This window comes from Calliphora vicina, chromosome 5 (genome assembly GCF_958450345.1).
Source record: "Calliphora vicina chromosome 5, idCalVici1.1, whole genome shotgun sequence".
NCBI lineage: Eukaryota > Metazoa > Arthropoda > Insecta > Diptera > Calliphoridae > Calliphora > Calliphora vicina.
The window spans coordinates 59,631,124-59,651,844 of NC_088784.1; the positions used below are offsets into that span (position 1 = coordinate 59,631,124).

Below are 20,721 nucleotides of genomic sequence, written 5' to 3' on the forward strand. Positions count from 1 at the left end.
TCGTTAAGTTAAGAAGTTGTTCGAAAACTATAAGCTCCATATCAATAAACAAAATTTGAATTTAAAATAATAAAATACAACGCACACGCATACAACTCGCACAAAATACACAATTCGGGAGACGTGATCTTTATAAAATACGAGTACTTTTTTTTGTACAAAAAACTACACTAATAAATAAATAAAAAAAATAATAATAAAAAGAGTGAAAAAAGTTAAATACTTTTGTTCAACATTTTTCAGTTCGAATTAACGTGTGTCTACTAAAATTGCTCGTTTTTCGTACATCCCGCGCCGCAAACAGTTCAGATTTACTGCGTTCATCCAAAAAAAAGGTGTGAGAGTTGAAAAATTACCAAAAAATAGTAAATAAAAAAAAGTTTATATTTAAACAGAGTTTTTTTAAATAAATAAGAAAAGAAAAATTGAAAAAAAAACAAATTTATTACAACAAAGTGCAAGTAAAAAGTTACTTTTGTACCTGGATTTACCGAAAAAAAAGTAAAAGAGTCCTTGAAATCAAGTTTGTAACCGAGATACAGTTGAAAAAGATCTCATCTCAAAGTGGAAAGAAATTCGTTATAAATTAAGGAAAAATATTTAAAATATGCAATAAAATAAGCTGGTATTTACAATAACTAAAGTAGATACAGAGTTAAGAAATAATTATATGTTATATTTTGTATTGAAGCCCATTTTATGTGGAATAACAAAGACATTTTATTAAAGTGTCTGCCTAAATTGATTCTGAAACAAACTGAAAAACCGGACTTAGATCTGGGTATATTAAAAATAATTTTAACAGTTTTTGAAACTAGATTTTTAAGTCGTTATCTTTGAAACGAGGATAATTGTGTAATTATCTCTTCAGTCCCAGAAATCATGATAAAAATATAAGTAGTTTTTAATATGCAATAATAAAAATATAATCGTTAAGTAAAAGAAGTGGCATAAAAGGACTTGGAAACGACCTTCAATTTATTTAAATATTTGAATGTATAATGATAAAATAATTATATACATTTTTCAAAAATGAATGTATTAATTTATGTATATATGAATTTTTTAACAATATTCTTCGTGGTGTTACTGTAATATTCCTGGTCAACATTTGACTCAAGTCAAATTTCAGCTTTTGAAAGGCGCTTCATCGCTAATTAAAGTTTAAGACCGACAATTATGTTTCTTTTGGGAATTTGCGATGGTAGAAAAAGTGTGTAGAAATGCAAAATATTTTAGGGATTTTAAAATTGTAGGTTCCCACTAGGGTTTTTAATTTCCCGACCTTTTTTGATTCCCGGGAATCGGGAAATTTTTTTCTACATTCCCGAAATATATAATGATACTGTAAATTAGGAATATTATAGCCAAATTTCATATAAAAACTTAGTGTTATAATTATTAAATATCAGATCTTCGAATTAATAAAAATTGAGCTTAATTCACTAAAATCTTAATCCGTAATTAAAAAATGTCAGCCTTTTATCCCTTCCTAATATTTAATTTTTTAGATTCATTCCAAAGCCTTTGTTTAAACTGAATTAATTTTAAAGTTAATTAATAACAGAATTTATTCAAACTTTGAATGATTAAATTTTTGTTAAAACAAATCATTTCCAAAATTAATTGAAATCACTTTTAAAATTTTCATACGAAAAACCCCAGATAAATAATAATAAGCGGTCTATAATTGCCAAGATATAAGCAAAGATATAAAAAAACATAGTTCTAACTTGTTTTCTATTTTTTTGGGTCAGTTTTTAATTCCCGGGATTCCCGACTAAAAATTTGTACCGGTAATTCCCGGGATAAAAACCCTAGTTCCCACCAACAAATAATTTTTTAATCTTTTAAGATTAAGAAGATGTCAAATATAAAAAGAAGAAAATATAAATTTTACAAATGTAAACCGAATTTAAAGAATATTTTGTCTAACTTCAATAATAGACTGGTCCTTATTTTCTATAATCAATATATTTAAAGCGGGAACCTCAAAAACCTCTTTTAAAAATTGTACTTTGTGATAATTTCAAATCGATATTTTAATTTCAACACGTGCCGCATTGAGATTGAATTTTATACCTATAAGTGCGGTGAAATTTTCTATATCTGTGGTGATTTGGAAAAACTAGGTAACCTCATTTTTTGAAAACACGAGAAACATAGAACATTTAAAGTTTTAAATATTTTTCCCTAATTATTTAATATTAATTTATGTTATTATGCATGACCATTAAACAAAACATAATTTTAAATAATGTTGAAAATTTCTGGTTCAATTAATCCCGAAAATCGATGTCAGTTACCTTGTTTTATTCGAAAAATGGAGTTACCTAGTTTTTCCAAAAAAAATATTTTTTAATTTATTTTTATATTTTACGGAATAAAGGCAACTTTAGTAATCATTTGTGGTAAAACATTGACTACATATTTGACTCAGTACGTTATAGTTACCCGGATTTTTCAAAAAAAAAATTCCTTTTATTCTTATATACATACATATCAAAAATAAATCGATTTTTTTCTTGTTTTAGGTTCAAAATTTGAACCCAAAGACCCTAATTTGTTCTATTTCACTCTTTCTCTCTTAGTTAACAACGTCGTTTTAAACTTCTAATTTTTCAATTTTTTAATAAAAATATGGAGTTACCTTGTTTTTTCAAAAATGCATGGAGTTAGCAATATTTTACATGAAAATAACTTTTAAATGAGAAACTATATCACAATTTCGATCTGACAGAGTGATAGTAAATGAAACGTTGTTCCTATTTTTGGTGTTATCTCAATTTTCGCAAAATGTGGAGTTACCTAGTTTTTCCAAACGACAAGACTTACGTTGTTTGCCTCTATATAAATAAATAATTATTATAATAAATTTTTGTTTATATATTTTTTTGTTAGGAACACTATGAGATACGAGTGTTCCTTACAAAAAAATTTTCTGCGCGCATTCTTGTAGTTTTGCATTATCCTGAAACAACAATTAAGACACTGATAATTACAAAATAATTATAGGAAAATCTGTTTATACTTGCAGAATAAAAGCAGTTTATTCTATATGAATGCAGTGCTTATCAATTTTACTTCCTTTTCTGCAGAGTCATTTACAAAATTTTTTGAAGTAAATATTTCCTTTCCTTTGTTGAAGCTCTCAGGACAAGGCCATTCACTGTTTAAATAAATAATGTTATAATTTTTAAACGTTTAAATAAATTCAAGGACATTTTGGTTATCAAGCTACATGGTAAATATTTTACCAAAGTCCTTAAAAAATTCATAGGATATATAGATTTTTTCGGAGCTAAATCGTCATCTTCGACGTCTTCATTTTCTTTGCTATTGATTAACGCCCACAATTTTTTACTCATTCGTTGCTTCTATCAAGAGATACATTGTCATCAATAAGGGAAATGAGGACTGGCTCATCTGCCAAGTACCAAAGATGATTTAGACATTTTTGTAAGCAAGCGCCAGCAACTATAATATCATATTTTTCTTTATATTGATTTAAATTTCAATTGTTTTATTAGCAATAAACCATGGCTTTATATATGTAATTAACTACAACAAAATCACATAGTGTTTTTTGCTCTTCTTTTGTAATTGCGAATTCACTTCTTTGCAGAAGTTTCTTTATGTAATAAATGGCAGCATTGAAAATATAAGAAATTTCCATATTCTAGAAGTTTACATTGCAAAAGAAGATTTAACAATTTAAAATCGTGAAAAAATTTCTTATTGTTGCCATTATAAAATATTTAAATAAAAATATCCCAATCGTGGATGGAATAGTTGAAACAATCGTACATTTTTGGATACAACTTCAAAATTACAGACTCACTGATACTTTCAAAATATTTTCCGTATTTCATTTAAAAAGGCAAATTTACATATTCCTATAGACTCAGAACTTTGACAGTTGATAGCGGCCATATTGTTGAAGTTACATCTGTCAAATTGGCTGACATTTATTTAATATATGGATACGTCAACAAAAAAATTGTTGACGATATTGGTACGATGCCAATCCACATGACTGGCAGCGTCATTGGTCCATATTTCTTTAAGAACCACGTTGGCCAGGCCACACAGCACATTTCAAAATTTTCTGTATAACAAAGATTTAATTTTCCATACCTGATAAAAAATTATTTGAACAGTGTTGTATGTAAATATACAATTAATGTAAATTTGTTTAAAGTTTTATGCAATATAATATTTAATAAAATAAACAAAGCATTTTTGTTTATAAAATAATTTATATTAGGTGTAAAAAATCGCAACAAAAGGCATAAAACTGTAATTAAACAAATAAAAATAATAAAAAACAAAAACAAACAAATGAACCATAAAAAATAATTGTAGAATTTGTTTGACAAAAACCTCTTCCTCCTGTAAAGTGGCAAAATGGCATTGTAGGTTTGTTTTGCGCCCCTTATCTGAAGGTACTAATAAAATCCATCAACAAATGCGATCGTAAAACCTTAAGTCTAAATAAAAGATACGGTTGGAAATTGCAAGATATTTAAATCATTTAAATTTATTTGGTTTTGTGTTTTTTTATTAATACCTGGCTGGCGTTATTATTTAAAATAAATTCGCAACTAATAAAAAAGTCAAGGTCGTCAAGTGTCTGAATAAACATACGTAGTTTTTTGTTTCTCTTCTGTTTGTACCCTATTTTTCTTTATGGTCCCCTTCATATTTAAAGTCCAAATTAACAAATCACCAGTAAAACTAAAAGTGTGTGAAATTTAAATAAAGTTTGTCAATAAGCTGATGTAAAGTTATAGAAGAAGAAACAAAAAAAAAACAAGAAATATTAAGCTGTAATTTAAATATTTTAAAAAGAAGAAAATTAAAAGATTTGTAAAAACAATACCCTAAAGAAACTATTTATGTTAATGAATGTTTGAAACAAATTTAAATCAAACGAAATACAGTTCAATTAATAAACAAACGAATAGCTTTTGATCATAATTAAATATGAAATGTAAAAAAAGTGAGTTATATTCGGCTATGCCGAATCTTATTTTAATTTTATTAGCATTTTGTATAAACTATTACTAGAAAATATCAATAACTAATTGTGCCAAATTTCTAGGCCTGATCATTTAAGCGATTTGCTTTTAAAAGTCGGACGCACATTTTGTTCTAAAATTTCGTTGATTGCTCTTTTTCAATACCAAACATTTCTGATCAATAGAGAATATTTGGGGAAAATTTCATCCCCGTAGGACTTTTCCTCTAGTCCATATCATGCCTTCAACAGACAGACGGACAGTCATAACTAGATCGTCTATAAGGATCGTGATCGTCTAAATCCGCTTTTAAAAATAAAGTCTTCACATGTGTAAAATGTTTATTTAATATAGGGACGAAGTTATATTTCAATATTGCTCTAAATTCAGTAAAACATTGTACTTGTTATAGTTAACTTTTATCAAAATAAAATATACTTTTTGATTATTTATTCAAAGAATGATTGTTTTGATGTTTTTTTAATACTCGGCAGATGAAATTAAATACATTAGAGTGGCATAAAAAAATTTGAATGATCCCTACTAAAATAAAACTATAATTTATTCTAAGATATCGTTTCTCTAAATTGTTGTCGTGGGTTCTGTATTTGGAGAGCTGGATCAAATTATAAAGAGGTTCTGTTTTTTAAGCTCTTAATGAGTTTTCATATTTTTCGCAAAGGTAACATGAAATATTTAGCATTGAATTTTAAAGACCATTCACATTAAAACAATTTTTCATATGCTACCTTAGCCAGAGATATGAAATGAAAACATAAAAACCTTACCTCTTAATCCAGCTTATAGAGAAATTCTTGAGGTTACCCTCTTCATGTAGAACACTTGGGCCATTCATTTCTTGAATCCAGTTGTTTATGTCATCACTCGCTCTTTACATATTTTTCTTCCGGGAGCCGTTTTCTCATTACATGTGACAAGAATGTGATTTTGAAGCATTCTATAATATAAACAGGATTCGTCGGCATTGTGGATTTGGTGAAAAGTCAACCCATGCTCCTCAACGTAATCCTTAAACTCTGTCACAAATGGATCAATAAAATGAGGTTTCGAAGACAATTTCTAGCCTGTAATTTTTAAAAATCTGTTGTACGTACGAACTTTTTTGCTTTATAATGCGGTAAACCGAAGACTTATGCAACGTGTAATTCACACAAATTGAATTTATGGCATCTCCACTTTTAAATTTTTGAGAAATCATTGTCTTTATTAAGAAATGTATTTACACAACAAATGACGCGAATAAACTGACAAAATTAAAGATCAAAATCATCCAAAAGTTAATATACCAAAAGAAGAGGATTTCCCGTTTTGGTTATAGACATTGTAATGAAAAAACAGAAAAACTGCAGCGATTATAGAACATGCAATGTTAAAAAGTAATCGGTCGCGATGATCGGGCCATCGCGATAATGTGTAGGCGCGAATACAGAGCTTGAACTGTATAAGATTGTATCCCCCTTTATTCAATGAAGAACCCATAACCAACGCTATTCAACCTTTTGAAGCCATCAGTCATGAGTCAAGACTAGGGGACGGATTTTCATGCATTTATTATTGGAAAATAAGCGCCTAAAATATGCTTCAAAAAATCAAAATATGACCTAAAAATTAAAAAAAAAAATATGCATTTATTTATTTCTGCAGAAACATAAAATAATTAACTATGGATCGCGCAATGTCCAAAAAATACATAACAGTGTTTCCAGCAGTTAGTACTCTTTAAATTATATCAGGAATTAAATAGTTAAAGTATTAAAATTGTAATTGATCTTCTGAGATGGATATATTAATTGTAATATCTTGGTAAAAATACTTGTTTAAAGCCATAATCTTTAGAGCTTCTATTGTGTTTAAAATCAATATTTTGATCGTGATATAAAAAACATCCAACATTAATTATTTTCATCTCTTAATAACCCAGCAGTTAGGCAAGTAGTAAATGAATTCCTTATAGACAGTAATTGTCACTAATGTTTGATCACTTGGCTGACTCCAATTTATATATTTTGGGTCATTTGACACGTATGTGCTGTTTGTAACGCTGAGAGAAGTCAATTGGTTACTTTATACATCCCATGTAATCTTGCGTAAAGACAATTGTCACTTAAGTGTCTCTAAGTAATCTATAGTGTAGTCACGTAGCTAGTTATGTAACTAGTTGTCACCCTAAATTATAGGTAAAATCACATGTTCAGGACGGTCTTCTAGAACTGCTGGGAAATTACTGTCAGGAATGGTAACTGTGAATGTGAAGTTACAAAATCTTTCGATAACGAAATCTCTTATAAATCGAAATTGTAATATAAACAAATATGAATGTTTTCGATACATTTAATGAATTTTTGATACTTAAAAAAACTCTAAAGTTTTTGATAGAGAAATGAAGATCTTAAACCCAGTTTCTCGATGTCGAAAGAAGTTAGTCGATAAAATTTAATGTTATTTCTACAACAAATTAGAAAAAAAAACTTTTTGTCCAGACAATATGTTACCCATTGACGACAAAAAATTATATTTTTATTAAAAACTTGGATAATATGTATATAAATATGCATTTTAAAGTAAAATATAACAAAATATGCATTATCAATAAAATATGCATTCGAATTTATATGCATTGCATTTGCATATAAATTCGCCGCCTAGTCATGACACATGAATGATAATAGAATCTACTAACCTACATACATATCTCTATTCAGAATTAATGTGGGGAATTGTATATGTTAAAAAATTCTCGGTATATTTTTGGCTGTAGTCATTACGATGCAGTAATCCGGGTAAAGGTTTTAATCATATCAGTCTGGAGGTAAAATTGTTTATGGGTAATTTTTTGAAATTATCGAAGTTTTTCGATAATTTTGCAAAAACTTTTAGTGTGTTCCACGCATTTTAAATCATCATAAATCTATAATTTTTCTTGTTTACGTATGTTTAAAATATTTAACCAAAATTACAGTTGTTGTTTGTAGTAACCCATTAAATAAATTATAAAATCATTTTGTCTTACTTAGTCTGTATGTAAAAGTATGTATACAAAATCAAGTTGTACTTGTGAGAAATAAACTGTCAAATTTAAACCACTTGTCAGGTGAAAAAGAGAAATTAAAAACAAGTAAGAATATTGTTGTGGGTTAAGCCAGACTTACAATAGCCATACATTAATTTTTCACTTTAAAAAGTTCATAAATTCGATAAAAATAAAATGGAATAATGATTAGGATATACTATTCTTTAAAAATTTAAAAAACCTACCTTTAGGAATTCTTCTGAATTAAAATAAATTTATTAAAGGTTATAAACATCTACACCGTCTGCTATTACCTACCAATTGTATGGTAGGGTATTAAAGCAGTTTTACTGTTTAAAGTTAAGATCAATTGTAGATGCATCTATTTTCTTACACGAAATAAATAAAAATTATTTTCGTTAAAGCCATGACTTTGCAACTCATGAAGGTTTTAAAAGTGTAGACACAAATTTATCGACCAACCGATCGACCAACTACTGGTACTTTTTCTATGGGTCATCAGTTACCGCATACCGCAGCAGCGACAACAAAACATAAACAGTGTCAAAATCAAGTTTAACAAAAACGAGAGTGAGAGTAAACATCATGATCCATCGTATAAATTTGTGTATTTTTTAGGTTTTATTTTTGGAAATCGCCAAAAATAAAAATAAAAGAAAGAGAGTATGGTAGGTAGTATGTATGTTTTTAGGTTAATTAAATTTATATTGATTTTTATTCAAAATGATTTATAACAAAAATCTAAACAAACTTAAGAAACAACATAAATGAAAATCAATGTAAATAAACATCATGGCGCACAGTGGAACTTTTGGAGAGTTTTTTGCCCTGCGATAGACCGAGAATTGTGTAACTCTGTCTGCAAATTGTTGTTAATATTTTAAAAGGTTTATTTGTAGTAGGAGTGGCAGACGTAGTTAATTATTTAAATTTTAAATCATTAAATTATGCATATTTCGTTTTTATTATTGTTATTTTTTAAAGATTGTGCAAAACTACATATTTAAATTATAAACAATTAATTTATGCAAAAAAAAAAAAACAGACAAATGAAACTATAAAAAGAAATCATAATATTTAAATGATTAATTTGGCTAAAATAGGTCCAAAAATTTGAAATTTTATAACTTTATGGGTATAATTAAAATATGTATTGTATTCAATTTTCAGTACAGTACATTTTGCAATTTTGTAAATCTTGTTATTGTGAAACAATTCAATTGTGAATTTATATTTCGTTTTAAGCGGATGTGATTTATTATTAAATGTGAAGTTTAATCGGCCAAGTTGTACTTGAATTTAACCGGAATAATGATGATTTTGCATTGAACAAATAAGTGCAACAGTAAAGTAAAATTCAGCTAAACTGCCGAACACGGCTATAACGAACACTGTTAATAACGAAACTGACTATGGAGAATTTTTTCTGAGGTTGCATTGCGTTCTTATTATACTGTACACTAGAGTGTCCCAAATTTTTTTTTTTGGAATTTCGGAATTTTTTTATATATCTAAAACTATAGTTAAAGGTATTTATAGACGGCAATACTGAGTATTAATATTTGTCAAAAACTCAAGCATCATAATACATTTCATCGTCTAAACAAAATTTGTATTAGATTTTCAAAAAATACAAATGATTTTTTTGATTTACGGTCGTTATTGAAAATTTGTTTAAAACAATTCAAAAACTTTTTATTTTCATATGTATCGGGTATGTATTTACAAAAACAAATAAGGCAAACAAAAATGTAAAGAAAATATAAAATAAAAATAAAGTTAGCAGAAAAATATCAATGAACAAAGAAATATAATATTTGTAATACTATCGTGTAAACAAGAAATATATTTTTCGAAACGATTTCTTGACATAATGAAAAATTTCAATAATATTTTAAATTTGAAAAGTATTTATACTCAGTATTGCCGTCTATAAATACCTTAAATATGAAATTTTGTCTTTCTATCATGATTGCAACCCGTGCCGACTTGCGATTTAGTTTTGTGGTGCATTTACAAGGGGAAAAAATTCAATTTTTTCAGTTTTTGTTAAAATTTTGCCATTAAATAATTACTTTTGCAATTTAATTTAAAAGACTCGATATGTGTACGTAATTGTCGTTCTAATAAGATATAAAACACAAAAATTGGTTAAAAAATGTTAAAGTTATTAAAAAATCGCCAGGCCATTAACGTGTCTCAAGCCACTAGAACAAGAAACGTAGGAACAAAATAAACATATTTTGAGAAATATTAAAATAAGAGATAATTTTTACTTAAAATATATACATATTTACTTGTATATGAGATTTTGTCTTCGTAGGATACCGTTAACCTATTCGCAGGTATGACCAAAAGAAAATATTTTTTTTAACGGCAGTTTCAAAACTCCAATTTCAAATTTTTAAAAATTTTGTTAAACAAATTTCATAATTTGTTGATCATCACTTGGGGATTTATTGCCAACATAATGGGGAAAAACATGTGAAAAAATTATGTCAACACCTCCTATAGTTTTTCCGTACCTGCGATTTAAATTTTGCGATTTTTGAGAAAAACTAATTTCCTTACTGTTATGATTTTTAAGCAAAAGCTTTTCAGAATATATAGTCCATGTAATTTTAAATATAGTCTGAAAGTTTTACTAAAATCGGAAAACGTCAACCCTTAAATCGAGAAGGTCAAAGGTCAAATTTTTCAATATTTGGAATTTCTCATGGAAAAATAGCGAAATGTTATATATTTTTGGGCCGATTTTGATGAAACTTAAGAAAAATATAACATGAAGTCTAGTATTTATAATAACAGCACAAAAATTAAAATTAACCCTTAATAGCACTTGGGGACACTCTACTGTACAGCACTGTAATGGTAATTTTTGTTTCGAAATTTTTACCATTACAGTGGTGTACAGTATAATAAGAATTAATTCTAAATAGTAGAGGACGATGAATTACACATAATGAAACAATCAAACATTATTCGGCTCTGATATATTGGACAAGGTATCCTATCATGTCATATTGTCAGAATGTTCTACTATTTCACGACTAGGCGGCTTGGCTTAACCATAACTTTTAGAATATTATGACAATATGACTGATAGATAGGATACCTTGTGAATCGACACATTGAAAATAGGTATAATTCAAGAAGTTTAAGATAAATCTTACTAATAATATAAAGCGTGTCTCAGTAAGACTGCACTTTTTAAATTTAGTGTCATTTTGACATTTGTGCAAGTGGAAACTATGAAATTTGGCAGCTGTCACATGTTTATTCCGATTATTAAAACTGGAGCGCTTTACGAAAAAACAACGCGTTATAATTGTGAAAACTTATTACAAAATTTTGGAAAGTTATGCTGAGACCCTTTCGCAAACTTCGAAGAATTGTGGAAAAGTGCTTCAACGTATCCGTTGGTATTTTGAAAACATTGCTGCTGTAGACGAGAGTGTCTCCGAAAACCCGAAAACATCAATTCGTCATCGTTCTCGACAACTTCAATTTTCACGAAGCACTACGCGTAGTAGCTACGTAGTGAATTTTAACAAAAAACCTCCACCTTCATGCGTACAAAATTCATCTTACTCAGGAGCTCAAACCAGCAGACCATGGAAACCGCCGGCAATTCGTTCAATGGGTAATGGAGCAAAGTAAAGTTAATATCAATTGTCGAAAAAAACGTCATATTCTCCAATGAAACGCACTTCCACCTGAATGACTTCGTGAATACACGCACTTCCATCTGAATGACTTCGTGAATACACAAAATTGTCGAATAACGGGCTCAGAAAATACTCATGCAATCCATGAGAAATAAATGCATCCACAACGAGCAACTGCCTGGTGCGGATTTAGGTGAGGCGGCGTGATTGGTCCTTACTAAAATGAGGCCGAAATTGCAGTGACTGTGAACGGCATTCGTTACAGGAACATGATAACGGACTTCTTGTAGCCTTAACTGGATGACATCGATCTTGACATTTGGTTTCAACATGACGGCGCAGATCATGTGATTCCGAGATCTTACGCGTCATCAGTGAGATACTGCCACATTCCATACTTAATCGGAAGATGTCTTCTTTACAATCCAATAAAAAAATTACAATTATCTCAAATTTGGCATTTGAGATAAATGTTAAAATAATACCAGAGAACATTTTAACATTCTTAAATAGTCAAAAAATTATCCCAGATCATCAATTCAGATTCCGTGAGCATCACTCAACAATTGAGCAAGTTAAATGCTTAACTGGTGAGATACGAAAATCTTTCGAACTAAAAAAGTACTGTTCGGTAATATTTCTAGATGTTGCCAGGTTTTTGACAAGGTTTGGCATAAAGGTCTAATACACATGTTTAAATGCCTACTGTCTTCTAGTACACACAAAATACTAGAGTCTTACCTATCGGATCGCTTTTTTAGGATAAAATGCGGCGATTATGTGACAAGCGGCTATGCGATCAATGCTGGTGTACCACAGAGAAGTGTTCTAGGACCAACCGTGTACCTATTATACACCTATGATTTGCCCGAATCCAAAGAATTAACCATTTCCATCTTTGAATATGACTCTGCAATTCTAAGTTCTCATGTGGACTTAAATGTAGCATCTAGAAACCAAGATGATTATCTCAGGCACGTGGAGACGTGGTTAAAAAATTGGAGTGTACAAGTAAATGAAATCAAAAGTAAACAAATTACGTTTTCACTTACGAGAGGAAGTTGTCCACCAGTGACACTAAGCAGTGTGAACATTCCACAGTCTGATCACGTTACATACCCTGGTATACATTTAGATAGACGCCTTACTTGGCGTCGGCACATAGAAGTCAAGCGGCTCCAAATGAAACTAAACGCTTCAAATTTGCACTTGCTAATCCACCATCAATCGAAATAAAACGGTCTTAAAACCAATATGGACATACGGAATCCGTTAAATTTTAGGGAGAAACAACATGCCAACAAAACGCATTTATGAATGATTTTTAAGAAAGAGGATCTGTAGGTGATAGGGCCAAGCATGGAGCACAACGTACTGCAAGATCGGCTGAAAACATTACTGCTGCTCAGGAAAGTGTTAAAAACAATCCATCAACCTCAATTCGACGCCGTGCTCAGGAGCTTGGTATTCAAAGAACTACTTTGACCACAATTTTGCACAAGGATTTGCATTTGTTTCCATTTAAGATTCGGTTCTTTCACAAGGCCATTTACGCAGAAGTACATATGCGAATAGGTTGTTACAGCTCGCCCATTGACAACCCCGATTTTCATGAAAAAATCATAATGATTGACGAGGCCATTTTCATTTGAATTGATATGTGAATAAACAGAATAGTCGGTTCTGGGCAGTGGAAAACCCTCGAATTATTCATCAGTCACCTTTGCATCCATTAAAAGTAACAGTCTGGTGTGCAATTTGGTCAGGAGGAATCATTGGACCTTACTTCTTTGAAAATCGATGATTGATTTTCATAAAATGTTTTAACGATTAAAACACGTTGGTTTATCGAATATTTTTCCATAATAAATTTCCCACGTGTCTACTTTACAACAGCCAAATATGAACTTTCAATACTAATGTTTACCAAAATACTGGCAAAACAAAGTAGTATACCTTTCCGGCGGACACCCTGTGCAAAATCATGTTCGATAAAACTGGTTTAAAATGTAGTATTTTAGAAGTTTCAACAATTCATCCTTAAAACATTAAATACTCAAAATGTAAAATAAAATTTAAAGAACAAAACACACTAATCAAGTCAATTTTAAAGTATTGTTCATATATCCAAAATTCTTAGAACCATGACGGGAGCTCCATGGTACATAAGAAATGAGAACATACACGGAGACTTAGATGGGCCATTGGTCAAGGACGAATTTAGAAAAACTCTTTAAAATTGACTTGATTAGTGTGTTTTGTTCTTTAAATTTTATTTTATATTTTGAGTATTTAATGTTTTAAGGATGAATTGTTGAAACTTCTAAAATACTACATTTTAAACCAGTTTTATCGAAAATGATTTAGCAAAAAACCACGTTTCTAAAAAAAGACAATTTTTATTTAGCCCACATATCTAAGCCCAGCCATATTATGATTCCTCATAATATCCAGCCACATGACCATAGTATGGAGTATTTGTGATCATATTATGATTATAAATATACCAATATTTTTTCATAGTTATCATAGTGAGAATTTTCACAAACAAAACTTCGTCAATAGTCAATCATATTACCAATTGTAAAATTTGAAGCAAAACATTGCTGTAGAAAACAATTTATTATTTAAATAAAATGTATTTAATCATAAAGTCATTAGCGACAAACATAGCATAGTTGTCGTAACCATGTCGTAAGCATGTGTTTTCTTTGTGTGTATTCGATCAAAATGAATTCAAGGTTGAAAAGAAGAGAGCATTTCAAATCTGACTTTATATTTTTTTTTCAACTGTATAAAATGTAGCTCAAAATCATCTGTTGAAAGCGCTCGAATTTTAACGAATTACAACAGTGTTATTATCGGATGCAAAAACCTACTATGCCAAAATTAGAAACAATTTTGTTTTTAACGCAGCCTATTTATAGCTTTATTTCAACTTTGTCCATTAAAATAAAAATTTTGCCCTTTTTACCCTTTAGAATCTGCACTGTGGGGTATCTATTTCTTATTGATTTATTTATGGCCGGTTTTAACTTTAAAGTCAGTAAGTAGTTACCAACTTGTTAAATGACTAAAGTTATTTTGCTTTTATTAACATACTTTTATGTTTTTTTTCTGGCTACAACATTCAGGTTAAGATATTTTGATTTTGGTGTTTTTGTTTATTTGTTGTTGTTGATTTTGTTTACCTTTCTTTAGGGCCATGCATTAACAATTGGAATAAAGTTGATGGTATACGAATTTTATTATTTGTTGTTGTATGTATTTATTATGCTTGTCCGTCTGTCAGTCTGTCTGTCTGTCCAAACATTGAACCAATCTATCCAAAACCATGCGCGCCTGTCCATCTAGCATTTTGGATTGTTAATGAAAACTCGTAATTGTTTGGTAGTACAAAACAAATTATTACGCAATTTAAAATTGTTGTGTGAAGTGTTTGTGTTTGTACGATTATAGGAGATTGAAATGATGAGATCGATGTAGAAGATGATAATGTTAATGATTATCGCGATGATGAAGTTTATAAAGTGATTGTTAAGAAACAGTCAAATAGTTATTGAGGTTGGTTATTAGGAATGGATGAATGGATGCAAGAGAAAAATAAATAAAATGTGGGTTAGTGATTTATATTAAAATATACCTTAAATATACTTAAAATATACCGAAAATATATTCAGATTTAGTTTTATTTCTGATAGAAAGAAAACTTTAGAAAAAGTTTAGGGGGAATTTCCGTCCAAACCCCAAATAAACATTTATTTAAACTGTAGTAAATAAGTAGTTGACTTTTTCTATTAACAATTGTTATTTCAATGTTAATTGACTGCGGTTTTTCCCAAAACAAAAAATACGTAAAGGTTTTGAGGGTTTTATTTTTAAACAAATCTGGAGGAAATAGTAAATATTAATATAACAAATATTACAGCCATTTGTTACCATTGTATACAAATATAATCACACAATATGAATATTTATTACAAAAATTCTAAGATGCGAACGTGAGATTTAGAAATGTTCTAAAAATATCGAAGTGATCCAACTGTTCTCATATGTGAAAGACAGTTTGACAAATGTCAAGTCAACTGAAACGAATTATTTATGTGTGTTTTTGTTGCTGAAAGGAGATTTTGGCAAAACCATTTGTCAATGACACTCATAAACATATTATTTGTTTAAAACATTAACAAAGGTGTTCAAAATTAATTGTAATTGTTAAGTGGAGGAATAATGTGAAACTTATATCCTAATTGTTATTTGTGACTGGAATTATTTAGCACAAAAACCATTTATTTAAATATAAAAAAATAGTGAAATTGTAATTAACACTTAATTAGTGTAAATATTTTTCAAACTTAAACTAATTAAATAATTGCTTAATAATTGCCAACATCAACTACTAACTATAAAATGTTTTATTTTAAATGATGTAAATTTCATTAGTATTCATTACATTTTAAATTTAATTTTATTTAAATTTCAAGTAAATATTTTGACTTTTAATTTAGCATTTTACTTGCTTAAATTTTAGTATATGGGAGAATCCATCCCAAAGCGGACAGATAGCAGCACTTTTCGGAGTTCTCATTTGAGATTTTAATGAAATTTACAACAGTTATTATGTATTGCAAGTGAGAATCTTTCAGGTCCAAAAATATAACGTCTTAAAAATTTAAAAATTTCATATAACTGCACATAACTTTGAAACCGTAATATGTAAAACATTAAATTTGATTTTATTTGAAAGATAAATTTATGCCCTTTTGTAATAAATCACATTTCTTTCAAAGTTCAATTCTTGAGATATAAAATTCTCAAAAACCACATTTTTAAATTTAAAAAAATTTATATATTATTGACTATTGACCCCCTTCTATATTTTTGCAAATTTTTTAATCTGGACACTTTTAGTTTAAAATTTATATACCAAAATTACTTTTTTGGGATTTTTCAAAACTTTTTTGGGAATTGCGGGATTCCTGATAATAAATTTCAAAATTTGTTTTCAGTTTTGCATTCTCAATAAAAAATATCTATATAACTGTAAAATTTCATTAAAAAATATTCATAAATAAAAATTTAATTTCAATTTGAAAAATTGGTATCTTTGCGTTCAAAAAAGTATTCCATCAATTTTATAATTGTTAATTTTTGAAAATATTCGAATTTGTCAAATTGAAATTAAATTTTTTTTAAATAGATTTTTATATAGAGAAAATCGGGAAATATTTCGATCCGCTGTTATCAAAAAACTACGGTGGGTAAAATGTTAAAAATTTAGTTTTCAAATGCGAATATCTCCTAAGCTATAAGATATAATAAGCTACGACGAGGTTTTTGGTAGGCTCGACAAGGAAATCAGAATACAAACTAAGAAATGGGATCGTTTTAAATTAGATCAAAATTGAAAACTTAAAGTAGACAGCACTTCCTCTTTGCACATGTGAAATTCGACTAATTCTTTAGAATTTACAGATTTATTTCCCTAATTTTTTTCTATACCACTGTGTGTGGTTCGAATTTTGATAAATCATCTCATATCTTCTATATATATAAAAATGAAATGGTCCATGTATGTAATGGCATCACATGAGAACGGCTGGAGCGATTTGGCTGATTTTTTTATTCGATTCGAAATTTTCAAAAATTAAATTTTTTAATATATTGATTGCCTTCTTTTAAATTTTTTTGGAAACTTGAAGAACTAACATTAGTATATAGATACCGGGCGAAGCCGGGCGATCATCTAGTATTTAATAAAATCTACAATATTAATTCCATATAATTTTAACACAAAAAAAAACTTAAATATTTCATTTAGAGCTACAAATATTGGTTGCAATCTTGATTATTTATTAAGGTGAGTCAGTCAATATGTTTATGTTTATAATCCATAATCTGCTTTTATTTACTTAAATATATACGATAAATATATAAATATAAGTAGTACATAAAAATGATCACAATTATTTTATCTATTGGATAAATAATAAATACATATGTACATATTTATAGTTTGTATTCTTAATGGCATTGAAAATAAATTACGATTGAAATGTACACACACTTATACTGCCGAGTATTTAAGTATTTATTTTAAGTAAGCATTTGAAGTGAAATAAATTTCTGTATGTTTTCTTAACAATATAGGCATGTGAGATATTCAGATTTGACATCATTTGTATTGGGTTTTTAATAATTTTTTTTTTACCTTAATTACTGTCAAAAATTATATGAATTGATTAAATATTAGAAATATAAATTAACCTTCATAGATCAATTATTTATTTATTGTATCCAAATACTTGTCAATAAAAAGTTATTGAAAAAAGTTTTTTTAGTTTATTCTTTTTTGTCAGTGACTTCAAAATTTCAAAATGTTAAACAAATACTTTATTCTGTTTAAGATGATGATACAAAATGGAATTTAAAAAAAAGTCCGCCGCATAAATTTTATGATGCAGGTCAAATCAGAAATGAGCTAAAACATGCTCTACATTTTACACCATTTAATTATTTCGGAAATTGGTAGTTTCGGATTTGGTTCGGGTTCGGCTAAAAAGGTCGATATATTGAGAGCTAGATCTTCTATTTTCAATCAAGTGATGTTCGACATCTGTGAATTTTATTAAATATTGATAAGAGAGAAAAATCAATATTTTCTGATGTTTCTAGCGGTATGTTTTGTGAGCAATAGGTACTGAGGTATTATTTATATTTTAGGCAACTATTTTTACATTTATCCGTAATGAAGTTCCAGGCGTTCATGTAGATTCTAGTCAGCGGGAATTTGGTTTTATCAAGGGCTTTGAGAATATATTAGACAAACGAATACGCCTATGTGAAATTTCATACGAATCGAATCCAGCCAGTTCAGTCAGACAAATGCAAAACGTTGATACCCATTTAACCTATGTTCGGTATTACGTTTTGAGTTATTGAAAAATATACCAAAATCTTAATAAATATGTGCTTGAAATAATCATATAGAAATTCAATAATTCCAAGAATCCGAACAATTTTGTTTAATATTTCGGAATTTTATGAAGGCTATTTTCATGATTTTTATAAAATTGTCCAGCGAAAAACGTAATATTTTCGTATAAAAAGATACAATGTTTAATTCGAGGATGGCTACCTTTACCGCTAAGCTACCGTTACCCATAAAATATCCTTTTACCGCAATTACCGTAGTTACCGATAAATACGGTTAGCTCTAATGTAAAAATTCTATATTTTCAAAAAAAATTAAACACCCTAGGTAAATTTTTGGCGATCCTGGTGATATTTGAAAATGTCCTTTCAGTACAGCATTTTATGTCAAATTAAAAGTTGTGTGTTTCAGAAGACGTCAAGGAGAAAATTTCCAAGTCATTTCTTGGTCCCGGTAGCCAACTCTACACTCTAACTTCATATCCGATAATTCAGGCAGACTGCCGAAAGAACGATGTCCAATTATGTAGGCATCCTCGTGTCGGACAATGATAGAGAAAGTGAAAAATAGTTTCATTCTATTATTTATTTTAATAACTCCTGGAGAAGTCATTGCAGGACAATCCAAGTCTCCTATCATGATTGAAAAATGTATAGTGATTGGTAATCTTCACCACGATTTTGCTCAGTTGTAAGCGAACCTACGACACATCGTCCTTGTGATTGTACAGGTGGATTCACTCCTCCTTTTTGTCTGAGTGAGCTCTTAGAATGTTTCACTAATACGTTGCTTGCATTTATACAACGGAATACAACATGTGAAGTCTATATCTTATTTCAAGACTTCAGCAATAGAGCTGCCCATTAGAACTTATGAGTACGACTGTCGAATGTTTCGCCCTTCAATACAAGAATGCCCGGAATTTCAGCATATACCTATCATTGATTAAAATCAGTATATATACGAATACTTCTACCCGATATCCTGTTATACATAATCCAGGTATACACATTTTTATAGCTGATACCCCAGCCTGAAACATATTCCTATCTTACGATCCCTACGCCAACTCGGTCACCCGTTTAAGAGACGTGCGTTTAAATGGAGAGATTCATCGTATAAAGGCGGATACCCTGCACTAATCCCGTGTCAGTCGGAATTTAAAAACTCAAATCTCTCGAGATGAAGGGTCTATTAGTGCAACAATTAATGTTATCTGGAAGATTATAATAACACTAGTATAATCGCTCATTACTGATGAATGTTTTCGATTAAATGTAACGTAAAAATCGACTTTGTTGAATCGTAATACCATTTTAAAGATCGTGCAGTTCGAACTCATATCCAGTGATCTCCCCAAGTCAGAGAATCCATAGAATAATATAAATATGGTAACCCCATCAAATAACCAGTTCTTGCTACTGTGAATGATACTTCACTGCTAGAGTGTCCAAAAAACCGGCAAATTTAGGAAACCGGTTTCCGGTTTAACCGAAAAAGTGTGTTTTTGAAAAAACCGGTTTTGATTACTGTCTCTTAAAAAAACCGGTGAAGCGGTTTCGGTTTTTGTCTTCAAAAAAAAAACAGTTAAATTTATTTTTATTTTTGGGCGCTAATAGGAAATGTGTTAAGAATTTGAATTCTTAATATCTTTAAGCAATTATTTTATATCTTTTACGAAATGTTGTCAAATGCTACAATTTTCTGTAAAATAAATCAATATTTTTAAAAATGGTATCAAAGTTTTTCATAAATATGTTTGAATGAGTTTTAGAAAATATATTTCATAAAAACCGGTTAACCGTCTTACAAAAACCGGTTTTTCAAAAAACCGAAACCGGTAGAGTTTACAATGATGAAAAAACCGGTTTTCGGTTTTGGATACTCTACTCACTGCATACCTATGGCCTTCTTGCATTGCATATAGTGTTTATAAAAAACCGACATTTTAAAAAACCGGTTTGCCGGATAACTGAAAATTGTCATTTTTTAGAAAACCGAGTTTTCGGTTAACCGAGTTCGAAAAACCGGTTAACCGACATATAT

The 20,721-nt window shown here is 29.1% G+C and overlaps 1 protein-coding gene across 1 annotated transcript in view; it reads left to right on the plus strand.

Annotated features, from left to right (window-relative positions):
* Positions 1-20,721, plus strand: part of LOC135960337 (nose resistant to fluoxetine protein 6-like) — a 34,947-nt gene continuing 14,226 nt past the window's right edge. The window contains exon 1 of the mRNA XM_065511605.1: positions 1-335. The gene's annotated coding sequence lies outside the window, so the exon portion shown is untranslated. The remainder of the gene's footprint in view (positions 336-20,721) is intronic.